The sequence below is a fragment of the Eriocheir sinensis genome, chromosome 4, assembly GCF_024679095.1.
Source record: "Eriocheir sinensis breed Jianghai 21 chromosome 4, ASM2467909v1, whole genome shotgun sequence".
Taxonomy (NCBI): domain Eukaryota; kingdom Metazoa; phylum Arthropoda; class Malacostraca; order Decapoda; family Varunidae; genus Eriocheir; species Eriocheir sinensis.
The window spans coordinates 3,632,296-3,650,144 of record NC_066512.1 but is presented as its reverse complement, the minus strand read 5'-3'; positions in this window follow the sequence as shown (position 1 = coordinate 3,650,144).

The following is a 17,849-nucleotide window of genomic DNA, read 5'->3' as shown; positions in this document are numbered from 1 at the left end:
TGACCGGTGATGGTGATAGTGGTGGCGGCTGACCAGGTGTGGGTGGTGTAGGCAACTGACCGGGTGGTGATAGTGGTGTCGCAGGCTGACCGGTGATGGTGATAGTGGTGTGGCTGGCTGACCGGTGTTGGTGATAGTGGTGTGGCTGGCTGATCGGTGGTGGTGGTGGTGTGGCTGGCTGACCGGTGGTGGTGGTGGTGGTGGTGGTGGCTGGCTGACCGGTGGTTGTGGTGGTGGTGGTGTGGCTGGCTGATCGGTGGTGGTGGTGGTGTGGCTGGCTGACCGGTGGTGGTGATAGTGGTATAACTGGCTGACCGGTGGTGGTGGTGGTGTGGCTGGCTGACCGGTGGTGGTGATAGTGGTATAGCTGGCTGACCGGTGATGTTGGTGGTGGTGTGGCTGGCTGACCGGTGGTGGTGGTGGTGGTGTAGCCGGCTGACCGGTGGTGGTGGTGGTGGTGGTGGTGTAGCCGGCTGACCGGTGGTGGTGATAGTGGTGTGGCTGGCTGACCGGTGGTGGTGGTGGTGGTGTGGCTGGCTGACCGGTGGTGGTGGTGGTGTGGCTGGCTGACCGGTGGTGGTGGTGGTGGTGTGGCTGGCTGACCGGTAGTGGTGGTGGTGGTGTGGCTGGCTGACCGGTGGTGGTGGTGGTGGTGTGGCTGGCTGACCGGTGGTGGTGGTGGTGGTGTAGCCGGCTGACCGGTGGTGGTGATAGTGGTGTGGCTGGCTGACCGTTGGTGGTGGTGGTGTAGCCGGCTGACCGGTGGCGGTGATAGTGGTGTGGCTGGCTGACCGGTGGTGGTGGTGGTGTAGCCGGCTGACCGGTGGTGGTGATAGTGGTGTGGCTGGCTGATCGGTGGTGGTGGTGGCGGTGTGGCTGGCTGACCGGTGGTGGTGATATTGGTGTGGCTGGATGACCGGTGGTGGTGGTGGCGGTGTGGCTGGATGACCGGTGGTGGTGATAGTGGTGTGGCTGGCTGACCGGTGGTCGCGATACTGGTGTGGCTGGCTGACCGGTGGTGGTGGTGGTATGGCTGGCTGACCGGTGGTGGTGGTGGTGGTGTGGCGGCTGATTGGTGGTGGTGATAGTGGTGTGGCTGGCTGACCGGTGGTGGTGATAGTGGTGTGGCTGGCTGACCGGTGTTGGTGATAGTGGTGTGGTTGGCTGATTGGTGGTGGTGGTGGTGGTGGTGGTGTGACTGGCTGACCGGTGGTGGTGGTGGTGTAGTCGGCTGACTGACCGGTGGTGGTGGTGTAGCCGGCTGACCGGTGGTGGTGATACTGGTGTGGCTGGCTAACCAGTGTTGGTGATAGTGGTGTGTCTGGCTGACCGGTGTTGGTGGTGGTGTAGCCGGCTGACCGGTGGTGGTGATACTGGTGTGGCTGGCTGACCGGTGGTGGTGATAGTGGTGTGGTTGGGTGACCGGTGTTGGCTTTTTTTTTTTTTTTTTTTTTTACAACAAAGGAGGCAGCTCAAGGGCACACAAAAAAAGAAAACAATAATAAAAAAAAAAGCCCGCTACTCGCTGCTCCTAAAAAAGAAACAAAAGAGGTGGCCGAAAGGAAGATCAAATACGGGAGGAGAGGTGTCCCGATACCCTCCTCTTGAAAGAGTTCAAGTCGTAGGCAGGAGGAAATACAGATGAAGGAAGATTGTTCCAGAGTTTACCAGCGTGAGGGATGAAAGAGTGAAGATGCTGGTTAACTCTTGCATAAGGGGTTTGGACAGTATAGGGATGAGCATGAGTAGAAAGTCGAGTGCAGCGGGGCCTGGGAGGGGAGGCATGCAGTTAGCAAGTTCAGAAGAGCAGTCAGCGTGGAAATATCGATAGAAGATAGAAAGAGAGGCAACATTGCGGCGGAATTTAAGAGGTAGAAGACTATCAGTATGAGGAGGAGAGCTGATGAGACGAAGAGCCTTAGCCTCCACTCTGTCCAGAAGAGCTGTGTGAGTGGAGCCCCCCCACACATGAGATGCATACTCCATACGAGGGCGGACAAGGCCCCTGTATATGGACAGCAACTGTGCAGGGGAGAAGAACTGGTGGAGACGGTGCAGAACGCCCAGCCTCGAGGAAGTTGATTTAGTAAGAGATGAGATATGAAGTTTCCAGTTGAGATAAGTTATCACGACACTTTATCGCTTATAACAAAATCGGGTTATCGGCAATCCGCTATTTATTCAAATATATATCGGTATCTTCGTTACTTTTGTAACCAAACTAGCGATAATCGCTACTTTATTTCGCCTCTCAGAAAAAAAAAAAAACGTTGTCTCCCTTCTGCGCATGCGTGGCCCGGGGGCCCGGTGTTGTATGACAAAACTTCGGGGAATTAAATATCTTCGGTGAAGAGATTGCATACTTAGATCATCAATATTAAAACACTAGGTTATTTTTTTGCTACTCAAAAATCAATATATCAAAGAGAAAAATCATTTAACTTTGCCCAAAAAACGATTATTCACTGCCTCAAATTTGATATTCCATGTTCGTTTGTGAGCATGCCATGGTACTGAAGGCACCCGGTGTTGTGTTATTTGGTGTCCCATCGTCAAAAGTTGGCGCTTTTGTTTACAAACACTGGTCTCTCGTGAACTGCGTATGCTCAGACCAGTAAGCGTAAGCCTGTACAGTCTCACAAAGCTTTTTAACACATTAAGAGTTGCTGGAAAGCTGAATCAGACATACAGTACCACCATCCTCGCTGTTTCTAGAACGGCACTCTGTACATATAAATACAACTCGTACAGTGTCGTTCTAGAAACAGCGAAGATGGTGGTAGTGGTACTGTATTCCAGCAACTCTTAATTACGGTTAAAAAGCTTTGTGAGAATGTTCAGGTCTACGCTTGCTGGTCTGAGCATGCGCAGTTCACGAGAGACCAGTGTTTGTAAACAAAAGCGCCAGCTTTTAACGGTGGGGACACCAAATAACACAACACCGGCTCAGGCGTTTCTAGTAGTCCATAGGTATGTGTCAAAGTGTGGTTTTCAGGTTTTGTAAGTTTCCTAAAATACAGATAATGAAAATTTAAATTCATCAATGTTTTTTTCTATCTGAAATATCAATATAGTATCGTTTTCGCCTATCGGACTTATCGCTAGCTAGTATCGGAATTGTGGATTTATATCGGGTAAGAAACGCCATAAAATACATGAAAAGGGGCAAAGCTATTGAAGAAGATGAAATTTCGGTGGAAATGATTGAAGCCACTGGAGAGTATGGTTTAGAGAAAGTGACCAGACTAGCTAATATGATATACAATACAGGCTATATACCACAAAGGATGAGGGAGTCAATTTTCATACCTATACCAAAGAAGGAAGGCACACTGGAATGCGAGAAACATCGGTTGATTAGTATTATAAGTCAGCCCGGGAAGATAATACTGAGAGTGATTAACAACAGAATAAAACAGAAGATAGATGACTGTGTGCAGGAAGAACAGTATGGGTTCAGGAAAGGTAAAGGAACGACTAATGCAATTTTCGCCCTGAGAATGATCATGGAGAGAACAGTAGAGATGCAGAGGGATGTTTTTATGTGCTTTATCGATTTTGAAAAGGCTTTTGATACAGTGAGACACGAACCATTAATGAGGATGCTCAGTCATATTGGAATGGATGGTAAGGACCTCAGATTGTTACGCAATATATACTGGGAACAAAAGGCAGCTGTAAAGGTCGGCAAGGATAGGACTGATTGGATAAAAATACACAGAGGTGTCAGACAAGGGGGCATTTTATCATCCGATCTCTTTTTATTATATGGACAAAAATGTATTGAAGAACTGAAAAATGAGGAGGATATTAGAATAGGAGGAAGGAATGTGAACAACCTGCAGTATGCAGATGACACCGTGTTAATAACAGACTCTGAGGAGAAATTACAAAGACTGGTTAACATTGTGGAATCGTGTGAAAGAAAAGGATTGAGGATAAACATCAACAAGACAGAAGTCATGGGAATAACTAAAAGACAAGAGAGACTGGTCGTTGATATTCAAATTCAAGGGAGAGGTATCCATCAAGTGAGATAATTTAAATATTTAGGAAGCATTATATCTGAAAAAGTTGACTGTGAGAAGGATATAAAAACAAGAGTTACCATTGCCAAAACAACTTTTGCTAAAATGAAGAAAATTCTGACAAATGTATCTATGAATATGAAACTAAGATTGAGAATGTTAAAATGCTATGTGTGGTCAACATTGACTTAAGGATGTGAAGCATGGACACTTAAGAAAAATATGGCAAAAAGACTGGAGGCAGTAGAGATGTGGTACCTGCGAAGAATGATGAGAATCCCGTGGACGGCGAGAGTTACAAATGAGGAAGTTTTGAGAAGGGCCGGCACAGAGAGATATATATTGGGGAATGTGAGGAGGAATACATAGGAATACATAGGAAGAACAGACACCAGAAGACCTATCGGTCTATGACGAGGGTGTCTGTTTACTACCGCTACTACTAGTAATCTACGTGTGGTAGGACAGGACAGAATAGATGAAGGCTCCTCCCCACCCACCTCTCCCTCCGGCAACGTGCCGGCAGGAAATAGTTAGAAGAGAACACCATGTACCTTTAAGGAAGAAAGGGCCATGGAAATTTTAGAGTAAAGAGAGAAATAAGAGGAAATTACTACCCTTAACTTACACTACTGGTAACCTAAGCTGTGGGGGAAAATGACTTCATTACATAAGAACATAAGAACATAGAAATACAGGGAGGCTGGAAGAGGCCGAGTGGCCTACACAGGGCAGCCCCAGAATCCCCCTTAATACTCACGATGGGTGAGGTGTAGTTACAGGGGCACAGGTGGAGGCTTGATCCTCGTTTTACCGGCGGTACTAGGCACGGCACCAGTAACCTGTCACCTTACTGCACCCACACCTCACTCCACCTATCATGCGGACATTAACTGTTGCTTTACTCTATTGTTGACTTTCGCTACTTGCAATCTGGTTGTGGGGGAGAATTATATGAATATAGGTTGAGGTCTTGCTGCAATATGTCTGAAAACATGCGAAAAAGGGTCAGTATAATCTTATATCCCTGAAGTACTTATCCAAAGAAGACTTAAAGCTATTGATACTCTGTGCACTAACTACTGACGGTGGGAGTCCATTCCAGTGATCGACGACTCTGTTATTGAAAAAACTTCTGCACACCAATGTGTTACATCGATTTCCCTTTAACTTCATACCGTTGCTGCGTGTTCTTGTGTTGGTGTCTCTCTGAAATAGACTATCCGGGTTAATGTTGTCGAATCCATTAAGGATTTTGAACACTTCAATTAAGTCACCTCTTATCCTTCGCTTTTTTTAGGGAAAACATATCTAAGCGCTTTAAACGCTCTTCATATGGCAAGTTTCGGAGCGCTGGAATTTGTTTGGTTGCTCGTCGCTGTATCTTTTCTAGCAAAACTTGATCTTTGATATAGTTCGGTGACCAGAACTGAACTGCGTATTCTAGGTGCGGTCTTACAAATGCTAAATATAATCTTTTCATAAGTTCGGGTGATTTATAATCAAAGTTTCTTGAGATTAATCCCAACATCATATTACCTTTTTTACTCGCTGCAGAACATTGATCACTCATTTTAAGAGTGTTACTAATAATAACACCAAGATGTTTTTCTTGTTTTACTTCGCTGAGCTCATGTCCTTGAATCTGATATTTAAAGTTAGGATCTTTTTCACCTATGTGCATTACTTTACATTTATCTACGTTAAAACTCATTTGCCATTTTTCGCTCCAGTCGGCAAGTCTTATTAAGCCTGATTGAATGTTCTCGCAACTTTGACTGTTCATTAGCGTACCTCCTAATTGGGTGTCGTCTGCGAATTTGGCTACTTTTGATAGGATATCAATTTCTAAGTCGTTTACGTAAATTATGAATAGTGTTGGCCCCAGCACCGAACCTTGGGGCACGCCACTGGTGACGGGTTGCCAATCCGATGCTTCACCATTAAGAACTACACGTTGTTCTCTGTTGGTGAGCCAGTCATGAATCCACGCACATAGATGGTCGCTAATACCGTGGGAACGCAGTTTTGAAATAAGCCTAACGTGAGGAACTTTATCAAACGCTTTCTGAAAATCTAGGTAAATTACGTCATATGGGCTTCGGGCGTCCCAACATGTATAAACATCGTTGAAAAAGGTTAATAGGTTGGTAAGGCAAGACCGATTACTACGAAATCCATGCTGACTATCAGTTATCAAATCATTTGTTTCAAGGAAAGTGATCATTTTATCCCTGATTATTATTTTTAATAGTTTAATTAGGACAGACGTAAGGCTGATAGGATGATAATTACGGGCTTGTTTTTTGTCTCCTTTTTTAAAGATCGGGGTAATATTGGCCTTTTTCCACTCGAGAGGCACACTGGCCTGTGCTAATGACTTGTTGAATATTAATGTTATGGGTAATTCTAGCTGTTGATTACATTATCTCAACACGCGAGGAGATAAATTATCGGGGCTCGGAGATTTATTTGGATCTATTTTCTGCAGGTACGCACGCACTTCGCTGATATCAATTTCGGTCAATGCAAGCTTATGTTCTTCAGGGCCTTGAACATTTTTCCTCGGGGCTGGAATAGATGCTATGTTTTCTTTTGTAAATACGCTACTAAAGGTTGAATTTAGGACCGACGCCATGCCTTTATCATCACTAATCGTATTGCCACTTAATAGTAGTGGGCCGATGTTATTTTTAACTTCTTTTTTGTTTTTTTGTTTGTTTCTTATGTAATTGAAAAATAACCTTGGATTTTTCTTGGCATCAAGTGATATTTTCATCTCATATTATTCGCGTTTCTGTTTTCTGATTTTCCTTTCGCACTCTCTCTTGACATTGATGTAATTAGTATGATCCTGTGGATTATGTGTCAGTTTATATTTCTTATAGAGTTTTCTTTTTTCGACGATAATTTTTTTGTAGGTAATTATTCATCCTCAACGGTTTTTGATTATCAGTCCTTCGTGGCTTGAGTGGAATGAATTTATTTACACTCGCTGTGATTTGTGCAGTAAAACGATTATACATTTCTTGAACGCTGACGTTGTTGAGCAAATGATTCCAATTTACTGAAACCAGCTCTCTTTTTAGGTCCGTAAAATTTGCTTTACTATAATTAGGTATTAGGAGTGAGTTTGCTCGTGCATTTGTTTCAATATTCAAAGCACATCTTATTATGCTGTGGTCGCTATTTGCAAATGGCTCGCCTACCTCACAGGCAGTTATGAGATGACTATCGGTCGCGAAGATTAAATCAAGAATATTATTTCCGCGTGTCGGCATGGTAACAGTTTAATTAAGAAATGAATTTTGTGCAAAGTTAATTAATCTCTCGCCTTCTCTGTCGCCAGAAAGTGTATTCCAGTTAACGGAGGGGCTATGGAAGTCACCGCATATTATTGCATTTTTATTTCTGATAACTCTATTTATCTCTGCGTAGAGATTTCCTTCAATGTCTTCATTTGATTTAGGAGGTCGGTAAATTACGCCCAGAATATACTTTTCATTATTGATCGTTGCTTGTACATACAATGAATCATAAGCCTCTGTTTTGGCAATGTTTAGCTGAATGACTTTTAAATTATTTTTCGCATATATTATTACACCTCCTTTTTTGTGTAAACGACACTTAGCAAACGCATTGTAACCATTTATAGCTACTTCACCAAGTGATGTTTATCGCGCATAGTCAGCCATGTTTCCGTGATCAAAATAAAGTCGGGTTTCTCAGTAACTGCATGTATTATCAAGTGGCTACTCTTCTGAATGATGCTACGGGTATTTACATAAAAGATGTTTAATTTATTCGGCGAGTGTGCGCCATCTATCAACTGTCGTTTCAAAGGAATTGGAATAGCGCGTCAGACCTGACTATCCTCAATTACCCCTACCTCACCAACCACCTGCGTGGCTGTTGATCTCACTGCTACCTCAGTACCACTCACCTGTGGGTCTGGTGACCTGACATCCTGCGCAGTACTGTACACCTGCGGCCTGACCTCACTATCAGGGTGTGGTTTCCTCCCGGCTAAGGCGGAAGCTACCTCACCTCGTGGCTGCATCTGTCTTAGCTCTTTCGAAATTTCCTCATAAGAACATAAGAACGCAGGATTCTACAAGAGGCCGGTAGGCCTGTACGAGGCACTAAAAAACTATGCCTAGCCTCGCCTTGCCCACACGATTTAGATGAAGGCCATCATTAGCAAACAGGCTTCTGTCATGAATAAAATGATCCCATACGTCCACAAACATGACTCCCTTACTATTACAAAAATCCCTGACACGTTCGTTTATCCCCAGCATTCTACTGAGAATGAAGGAGTTGATATCGTGGCGGGGGATCAAACCACACACTACAGAACGTCTCCTGCTTTCTTTTAGTTTTCCGACAAGTTTCCTATATTTGTCTACAATTTCCTCTGATCTACCTTTCGCTACATTGTTTGTTCCTACCACGTTGACAAACATTGTCTCCTCTGAGGTAGTAGCGACGAAGTCGTCAACCTTCTCAGCTGCGTCCCCAATTCTGGTTCCTGTGAAAACAACATGGCGACGCCTCGCTCCCTTCCTACAAAACTCACGGTCCTGCTGTCTAACTAAGCTGTCCCCGACAAGAACGATGCTAGGATCATTCTCAACTTGATCTCCTAACACCTGAAACCTGTTTCTCGTCACGACCCCACTGTTACTAACATCTACTGCTACAGCCTTTCCCCCTTTTCTAACAGGCTGGAAGGAATCTAATGTATCTACCTTCTTCTCTACCTCACCCACTCTATCTTCCAATCTCTCTACCTTTTCAACAACCTTGAAATCTCCCTCCCCGACACTCGCACCATCTAAACATAACACTCCCTCCAGAAACTGTAATTTACTATCTAACGCTTCTAATTTAACACTTACCTTGTGTTCAGTTTCACAGAAGAAACACACAGTATACTCATCGTTCTCCTTGTTGAGGAAGTCCTTCGTGAACTCCCTTCTGCAGGAGTGGCAAGCATAACGATTGGCGTAGGCCCGTAGGGCATCGTGACCTAACTGCGACACCTGGTAGGAGCGAAGAGCGAGACACCTCTGTTCAGCAAGGCAGCTGAGAGCAGAATGAGACAGCTGAGAGCGGAGGCCGCTGAGGCAGCTGGGATTCGTGGGACACATCCTGAGGGGAGACAACTTTGAGAAGCACTGTCTATTGGGAAGAATAGAGGGGAGACGAGCGAGAGGGAGACAACGACTCAAATTTATGGACACGATTCTGCAACACCTTGGTGGTGGACGAGGGACCGTTGACTTGATCAGACTGGCTGACGACAGGAGGAGATGGAGATCCATGGTCGCCGACGTCACTTGACTGGCACTCCGGATGGATGGATCGGTTATCGCCTATATTTGTATTTCCAGTTAACGAATATCGGTTATCACCGATAAGATTTTTCATTATCAGTTATCGGTTATCGGGAATAAGGTTTTCTGTTATCGTCCCCAACTATGTGCATTGGCTCATGCTGCCCCCCGGAGCTCATCTTTGATCCTAGAATCTAGAGTCCGGGTTGATAGGTGGTCTTCTGGACCAGAGGCGGATCTAGAAAGTAATTTGGGGGGGCGCACTTGGCACTCGGCTCGCAACCGAATTTATTTCGGTTGAATAGAGATTTTGGGTTATATTCCAGGGCAGAGTGAGAGATAAAATGGGCTTTCTCTCTTTACACCCCACCCCTGCTCCTCCGTAGCTGAGTGGTTTCTTTGACCGCCTGCCACTCCTCGGGGCACCGGTTCGAGTCCGATTAGGTGCCTTCGGCGCACAGCCCACCCAGCTATTGCTCCTGTCCATCCTTCCTTTCGGGTTGGTCGATAAACGGGTACCTGGGGAAACTTGGGGAAGGTAGATTGTGGGAATCCAGACGGCATAGGGCCAAGTGTCCCCGAGCTAGTGGATACGAGTCCACCACAGGCTCAAAAGGTCAAGAAGGCGGAAATGAGCACCGATGCAAAGCGCAGGAATATCGCATGCTCCCCACTTTACCTACGAGTTTTACTTTATTAGGCAGACATTGTAGGCTAGTTAGTCTTTGTGTTACTAATTTTTCCCATCCCATCCTGTACTCCATATTGTAATTCTAAAATATGTTAGGTTACAAGAGGAGCTTCATTAACTTTTTTTGTGAAGTGAATGTGGAAAAGAAGCTGGAGGAGAACATTTTTGCTCCTGAGTTTACTTACTCGATGTAATTTGTATTAGCAGTGCTTTGGTAACTAAATAAAAAAAATGACAATTTTTTTTTGTCAAGTGTTGAGCCACAGTAATGTATTAGATAACATTAAGCTACTTGTTTTTAGGAGGAACTCACTGGTACATTAAAACTAATCCAATTCACTGTAGCATAAGGGACACAAATGTTATGACAAAAGCAATGACTAAAGAGAGAGAGAGAGAGAGAGAGAGAGAGAGAGAGAGAGAGAGAGAGAGAGAGAGAGAGAGAGAGAGAGAGAGAGGTGTGTGTGTGTGTGTGTGTGTGTGTGTGTGTGTGTGTGTGTGTGTGTGTTCATGTACAAATTACAGAATAAAGTTTCTTCGTTTTTTTCTTTTTTGAAAATATATCAGTGACAGCCGTAACAAAATTTTCAATCAGATCACCGATGGTCAGTTCACGGTGAATGCATAGTTTTGCAAGCCCATCCAATCTCTCCTCGCCCTAAGTTGAACGTCTGAATGATTTCATATGTTGAAGTGTAAAAACAACTTTGTTCAGCTGTAGCAGATAAAATGGGCAAAGTGGCATAAATGAGTAATCATTTCTTTGTAACAGGATAATTTTATGAGCACTGCTCATGTGTATCAAGTACAGCATTTGGCAAGGAACTTTTAGGTACAGAAGACCAACGTGATCTCCACATTCTGAATTCAGTAACATAATCATGTAAATCATTCAGGCCCAAAACTGGATCATTTATTAAGAGGTAGTGTTTGTACATCAATACCGACCAGCCGCAGCTCTCTGAGCCTCTCTCTACCCTTCGTCCACCACCTGCCCGATACGCGTACTAGACAAGTCAGCGAGGTGAAACTTGTAGAGCGTGAATGTTCTGTGATGTAAATACTTGTTCTGGGGGAGTATTTCACGTTTGTTTTTTCTTATTAGCTTTAAACATAAGTTTATGTTAATTACGGCGATAATTATTCATTTATGTATTTTAATAATAATGGTAATAATAATAATGATAATAATAATAATAATTACCATTATTATTTGTAAGTTCGTTATTAAAAAAAAATATAATATTTTTTGGGGGGCACGTGACCAGGTGGGACCCCCCCACCCCCTGGATCCGCCACTGTTCTGGACAGCATGTGGGAAGTGTTAGGCCACTCAGCGGTGACTGAACAATCCCAGCTTGTGGCACCTGGCGGGGCGCGAACCTGCGTCGTCCTGGACGCGGTGCCGTCACACTATTCACTCAGCCACCGCCTAACAAAAATAGGTGGTAGGAGTGGTTGCATAACTGGTGGTGGTGATGGTGGTATGGCTGGCTAACTGATGGTGGTGGTGGCTGGCTCACCGGTGGTAATAGTGGTTGGCTGACTGATAGTGATGGTGGTGGTGGTGGTGTGGTTGTCTGACTGATGGTGATGGTGGTGGTGTGGTTGTCTGACTGATATTGGTGGTGGTGTGGTTGTCTGACTGACAGTGATGGTGGTGGTGTGGTTGTCTGAGTGATGGTGGTGGTGGCTGGCTCACCGGTGGTAATAGTGGTTGGCTGACTGATAGTGATGGTGGTGGTGGTGGTGTGGTTGTCTGACTGATGGTGGTGGTGGTGGTGTGGTTGTCTGACTGATATTGGTGGTGGTGGTGTGGTTGTCTGACTGACAGTGATGGTGGTGGTGTGGTTGTCTGAGTGATGGTGGTGGTGGTGGTGGTGGTGTGGTTGTCTGACTGATGGTGATGGTGGTGTGGGTGTCTGCGTGATGGTGGGGGGGGTGGTGGTGGTGTGGTTGTCTGACTGATGGTGATGGTGGTGGTGTGGTTGTCTGAGTGATGGTGGTGGTGGTGGTGGTGGTGTGGTTGTCTGACTGATGGTGATGGTGGTGGTGTGGTTGTCTGAGTGATGGTGGTGGTGGTGGTGGTGGTGTGGTTGTCTGACTGATGGTGATGGTGGTGGTGTGGTTGTCTGAGTGATGGTGGTGGTGGTGGTGGTGGTGTGGTTGTCTGACTGATGGTGATGGTGGTGGTGTGGTTGTCTGAGTGATGGTGGTGGTGGTGGTGATGGTGGTGGTGGTGGTGTGGTTGTTTGACTGATGGTGATGGTGGTGGTGTGGTTGTCTGAGTGATGGTGGTGGTGGTGGTGGTGTGGTTGTCTGACTGATGGTGATGGTGGTGGTGTGGTTGTCTGAGTGATGGTGGTGGTGGTGGTGGTGGTGGAGGTGTGGTTGTCTGACTGATGGTGGTGGTGGTGGTGGTGTGGTTGTCTGAGTGATGGTGGTGGTGGTGGTGTGGTTGTCTGAGTGATGGTGGTGGTGGTGGTGGTGGTGGTGTGGTTGTCTGACTGATGGTGATGGTGGTGGTGTGGTTGTCTGAATGATGGTGGTGGTGGTGGTGGTGGAGGTGTGGTTGTTTGACTGATGGTGGTGGTGGTGGTGTGGTTGTCTGCCTGATGGTGGTGGTGGTGGTGTGGTTGTCTGACTGATGGTGGTGGTGGTGGTGTGGTTGTCTGCCTGATGGTGGTGGTGGAGGTGTGGTTGTCTGTAATGTGTATATTATAATGTACATGTGTATGTATGACTGTACGTGTGGCGACACCCGGACGGTGTCGCACAACAGGATGTCTAACAACACGTCGTGCTTTTGGCCGTAGGAAGCTGTGATGAACTGACACTAGGATCAGCAAATGATGACTTTCATCAACAGTCATCAACCGGAACCCACACCCTTCCTGACGAACTACAAGCAAATAAAACGGGCGAACAACGCGGAGAAGAGAGAGAAGACGGGTGACGGGCAGGCGAGCGGTGCTCTGCCGCCCCGCGCCCTGCAGCGATGTGGCTGTCTCTGATTTCGTGCGTCTCGCTCACGTAAACTGTAAACCTTATGTAGTACAACTGTTAATATAGTTAAAATACATTTGGTATTTGTATTAACCTGAGAGAGAGAACTAAAGTGAACTAAAGTGAACTTATAACGGCTACCGCTCGGCCACACATCACTTAACTAAAAGGCTATTGTGTTGTCTCAACCACTTCAATCAACTGGAGAACGCAGGCAACGGTACACCGGACCTGACGTGGGACAGCAGTTCGCGCCTTAAACTTAAACGTAACACGTTACATTAACCACGTTAAAAATGACGCTTAAAAGTCGTTAACATAAATGATGTGCAGGGTGGTTACGAACTACTCCGAATTGTTATATCTCTCTCTCTCAAACGTACTTCAGTGACAGTGTGTGGGGGCAGTGAACGGTATCGGACACAGCAAGCAAACGCTGACCTCAGCGCGCGGCTTTTCCTGCCCCAGTGAGTCGAGTCAGCATACAGCCGCACCCGAGAGCACACCCCGCTCCGCCCCGCACCTCCACACAGCCCGCGCGCCCCGCCTTGCACCCCCACACAACCAAGTTTCCTTGGAGGTGTCCAGGCATTTGTTTCTTCCTGCGACACAACTCGTCGTAGGTGCGCACTTATCTTCGCCAGGCAACTCGGACCTTTGAGGGTGACTGGTGGGCGTATATTGTCTGCCCGCCGCCCCTCCCACCACCGCTACCAGACGGGGGACGGCAGACCCTGCCACCCCTGCAGCCCTGCCCTTGCCACCGGCGAGGCGAAGGACGCGAGCGTGCTGAGTAGTGGGGCATCGAGTTGCTGTCTTCGAGGTTTTTAACACATTATAACTGACACTCATTGATACGGTTTAAGTAAGTACACCACTTGTAACATGATTTCAGGTGAATTACTATTATTATGTTCACGTGTTTAGGCGTGTGGGGCCGTATCTAATCTTTTAGATTTTTCAGCTGTTGATTTTTCTGGCGTGTGGTTGTTTAATATTTTTCTTGAGTAACATTGTTACGCATTTTATGTATAATTATTCGTTTTCTTTTCTCCTTTCTTTTGTGTATTTTATTGCACAGTGGAGACGTTTTGTCTTGCTAAGCCTCACTCATTATTCTTTTTCTTCTTTTATTATGCATTTTAAAAGCATCGGGGAGGAGTGAGCACATACTTAGCGGTGAATGCTTATTACTTTACTTATTTTTGCAGCAATATTTTTTTTTCTTTTACCATTTTACTCCTCATTTTACTAGTAACTCTTTTAATGGCAGAGAAACTTGACCCGAGGACTATGAGGGGTGGGTTGAGAGAAAGAACAGTGCCGTCAAGGATAACGGTAACTGTTCCCATGTAAGGAGTGTAGCAGTCTTCAAAGGGTGCTTGCTCCTCCTACGCTGCATGTGCAACCAAGAGGTATTTACTTATCTTACTAATCCCACAATGGCTTCTGCCCCTAATCACCCGCTAACAGCAACAGCAGTTAGGCCTTTCGCAGGGTAGCAAGGGAGGCAGATTGTTCCGCCAGGGACTTCTTGTTTCAAATTGAGATTGTCATGGACATTTCATTCGTGTCAAATCCGGGAGATAAAATATCTCTCAGCCACTCGAAGGTCAATCCCGGGAACGGGAACGCCAGCCCTCATAAACAGGAGCGCGTTCACAGGACGGAAGGATTATGATGCGTTTCGGTCACTTTTTCTTGAAACATTTGGGGAAGATGGGCAACACAGCCTCATAAAGGGTATATATTTTGCTGTGGGCATTGTGCAAACGAGTGGCCTTTTTAATAGGCCAGTGGACGCCTATAGGCTATCTACTGATTTGATCTCGTGTTTTAAACAGGGAAACTAGATAGATGGAGAAACCATTTATGTAGCTAATGCTAGATTATTACTAGAGTTCCTTGTGTACATGATTGTCCTTAAAGTTCCTCTTCGAAGGAGTGCAGTATCCCTTGACTACAGCCCCACTGGCAACCTACACGGTTTTATCAGCCAACTTTTATGGCATTTAAAGTAAATTTGGGTCCTTTTTGAAGCTTCGTTTGCCGTCGACACGTTCGTCGGGGAGGGGGGCCTTCACGACCCTCTGACCTAAACCTTTTTGGGTGTCACCAGCGGTAATCAAAAATTCCTTGGTGTGTTATTTTACCCGTGGTTTAGGCAGAAATAGTCAGATAAATAGGTGGTTGGAAATTTGAGCTTTACGATCTTTTTTTTTTAATACACAGAATGTGCATAAGTGATCGTCTCCTAAGCCTAGCGTCGGCTTGAGGTTCAGCCTGACACTGCTTTGTCTATCTTTCCACCAAACGACTATAACCTGCATCCTCGCATTTACTAATTTATATTTGGTTCCTGAGCTTTTGTCTGCATCTTTTTCATGCGAGAAGGGGAGTGCTTGAGTAATACTTTTCACTCTAACCCACTATTTTCTTTTATTGCTGAGTTGATGCAAGGCAGTCAGTCTTCTCAATTTAATTGGAGCCTTAATAACCGAGGGTGTAGAATAACATAGGGATAGGTACTTTTTAACCTTGAACCTCATGTGCTTCTGCTTGAAACAAGACATTTTTCTCTGCAAAGACAGACTTAACTAAACTTGAGCAGATGCTGTCCCTAACTTTTATTGTAACCAGCATGTGAATATCTGTAAGCTTTGGAAGTAAGCAGACAAGTCTTACTTACCCTTTGCTTGACATACCCCTGTTACCCGTTACGGGAATTATTTTTGGCATCACAAATGTCAGTCATCCACGTTCGTTACGATCGAGGGATAGGTGGAATTTTTTCTTTTTTATTTGATGTTTATTAATGCTGGAGTTACTTTAATCAATTTTATGCTGGAATTATATATTTCAGTGAGATTTGTTACAACAGTGATTTCACAACTTAGTGACAGGATTTTCTTTTATAGTACTTTAGACCTGTAAAACGGAGTATTAGGAGTTAGTGGTGCTGACTGCGGATGCTTCTAAGGTTCTCCAGACTTGTCCTTGTTACCACATTGTAACTATTAGGAGACTCTACGGATAACATTACCTCTTTTCACACAACCTTATCTATTGTTGTAAACCCCACCCGTCTCGAAGGCGTGCCGAGGGTAACGACACTGGCAATTAATTGTCACGCAACGGATGAGTGTTTCTCTGCGACAGTTTTGTGTCCGGGTGTGACTCGAAGGTTCAGTGTGTAGCAGATCTTCTTCAAGGATTGTTCCATTTTCTTTTTACTATTCCAAATAGCTCCATTACCATGTATCCTAATGACAGTTTAGTCAATTTAATTTTACTAGGATGTATCATGTAAATAATTTTTCGAGCTATTATTTTGTTTTCTCGGAATAGTACTGAGCTTCCACGTCCACGACTCTAGCCCTGTTTACCTCGCCCTGTATGTACTTTGCCCATTTCTTGTTACTTCCATGATTATGTTTATTATCATAGGCATTTCCCGATGTTGTATCGTTAGGCGGGCTCTGACTTGTATATATATTTTTTTAATGCAACCATAACAGGACCTCGTTTAACTAGTACACATTGTGCGACTGTAACATGGGTAGGTACACTGCTTTTAAAGGTCGGATGAGTCGCGAGGTCGCGACTTTTAGAGAACCGAGCGATGTAATGTGTATATTATAATGTACATGTGTATGTATGACTGTACGTGTGGCGACACCCGGTCGGTGTCGCACAACAGGATGTCTAACAACACGTCGTGCTTTTGGCCGTGGGAAGCTGTGATGAACTGACACTAGGATCAGCAAATGATGACTTTCATCAACAGTCATCAACCGGAACCCACACCCTTCCGGACGAACTACAAGGAAATAAAACGGGCGAACAACGCGGAGAGAGAAGACGGGTGACGAGCAGGCGAGCGGTGCTCTGCCGCCTCGCGCCCTGCAGCGGTGTGGCTGTCTCTGATTTCGTGCGTCTCGCTCACGTAAACTGTAAACCTTATGTAGTACAACTGTTAATATAGTTAAAATACATTTGGTATTTGTATTAACCTGAGAGAGAGAACTAAAGTGAACTAAAGTGAACTTATAACGGCTACCGCTCGGCCACACATCACTTAACTAAAAGGCTATTGTGTTGTCTCAACCACTTCAATCAACTGGAGAACGCAGGCAACGTTACACCGGACCTGACGTGAGACAGCAGTTCGCGCCTTAAACTTAAACGTAACACGTTACATTAACCACGTTAAAAATGACGCTTAAAAGTCGTTAACATGTCTGACTAATGGTGGTGGTGGTGGTGGTGTGGTTGTCTGACTGATGGTGGTGGTGGTGGTGGTGGTGTGGTTGTCTGACTGATGGTGGTGGTGGTGGTGTGGTTGTCTGAGTGGTGGTGGTGGTGGTGGTGGTGGAGGTGTGGTTGTCTGAGTGATGGTGGTGATGGTGGTGTGGTTGTCTGAGTGATGGTGGTGGTGGTGGTGTGGTTGTCTGAGTGATGATGGTGGTGGTGGTGGTGGTGATGGTGGTGGTGGTGGTGTGGTTGTCTGACTGATGGTGATGGTGGTGGTGTGGTTGTCTGAATGATGGTGGTGGTGGTGGTGGTGTGGTTGTCTGAATGATGGTGGTGGTGGTGGTGTGGTTGTCTGCCTGATGGTGGTGGTGGTGGTGTGGTTGTCTGACTGATGGTGGTGGTGGTGGTGTGGTTATCTGCCTGATGGTGGTGGTGGAGATGTGGTTGTCTGACTAATGGTGGTGGTGGTGGTGGTGTGGTTGTCTGACTGATGGTGGTGGTGGTGGTGGTGGTGGTGTGGTTGTCTGACTG